Below are 1,483 nucleotides of genomic sequence, written 5' to 3' on the forward strand. Positions count from 1 at the left end.
AAAAAAAAATTTTTAATTCACTTAGATAAAAACATTTTTTGAAAATTGCCGACACATTTTGTGTTTGTAAATTGKTTTGTTATAAATAAAATTCGATGAAAAAAATATCAATTATAAAAAATTATCGGCTGAGCTCAGGCCACCAATTGTTAGAGCTTGGCGAACTGTTGACAGCCTAACTTCTTAGGTAAGCTGCGAATACCCAATAAGCAGCCATTGACCAAGAGCGACAGAAGAGGAGGGTTCGGCTTATTTTAATTTTTTTTTTAATAGCTTAACTTAATAAAATAAAAAAATTTATAAACTTCAAAAAACTTGTTTAATTCAATTGAAAAAAAGTATAAAAAAATCTAAACTAAACCACCCTAATATACATGTATAAGCACAACTCCATTGCCCCTAACAAAGCTGCCTAATAGCATGCAGTAATGATGGAAAATTGTAGCAAGCAACATTGCGGTTTCCGTACGTGTCGTCATTACATTTGCAAGCGCACAAACAAAAATACAACGCTACATCGCTCTCGTCACATACATGTGTATATGTGTGTGYGTGTGGCAYTAAAGCACCGCAGGATATGCGCGCACTCTTCCGGCCGGTGGCCAAAGAAATGGCACGCCAGTCGCCTAGAATTGCATAAGCAACAACAAACACACACCGAGCCATTGCGCCGCCAAGGTGTTGCAATTCATAACTTCTAAGGCGATGCGGCAATTCGCAGCGCTGCGGTAGGTATGGAGGCAATTACAGGCATAAATTCAATTATCCGCACACTATAATTTGTATAAAATGTGCAGGCATGCCGAAATAATAAAAAAACTATAGACTAGATGCTAAAAGAGTGGTGTTGAAAAGTAAGGGTACAAAACAAACTAATTTCGTTAACAAGCTTARATGAGCGCAACAAATGGCCACTTCACTTTTCTGCTTTAATTCCTTTTCATTGTTTCCATTAAAGTCGGCTCAATTAAAAATTAAGACATATCACACGGCACTTGTAGCTGTGCATATATATATCTACGTGTGTGTGTGCATTTAAAGTGTGTAGCGCATTTACCCTATTGGYTATTGCAAAGTTTTACGAGCTACTAAAAGCTTATAGAGCACCGGAAAGTCCTTTCATTTAACCACACAATTGGCGGTTGGTCGCCAGTGGAACACCCAGCAGGCAGCGCCATAAAAAGTGGTATAAAAATCCGCATCACTTAAATGACGACACCTTCAACTTTTGTGTGAATATAATTTTTTCGTTTATAGTTTTTATGGCCGACTTTCGAAAAATTAATAAGAATTAAAGTGGTTTATATAGGCAACTCAGAGACCGCACATTGTCCTTCCTCCAAATGGAATCTACAGCTTAAGAGTTGCCAATTCGTTCGCGTTGTAGTTAAAAATGTATGTCTAAATGTCCATGTGACYATGGTAAAGTGAAATTATCATGAATATTGTTATACTTATTATATTTTAGAATTTTTCAAGGTTG

This window comes from Bactrocera latifrons, unplaced genomic scaffold (assembly GCF_001853355.1).
Source record: "Bactrocera latifrons isolate USDA-ARS-PBARC rearing strain unplaced genomic scaffold, ASM185335v1 scaffold_28, whole genome shotgun sequence".
NCBI lineage: Eukaryota > Metazoa > Arthropoda > Insecta > Diptera > Tephritidae > Bactrocera > Bactrocera latifrons.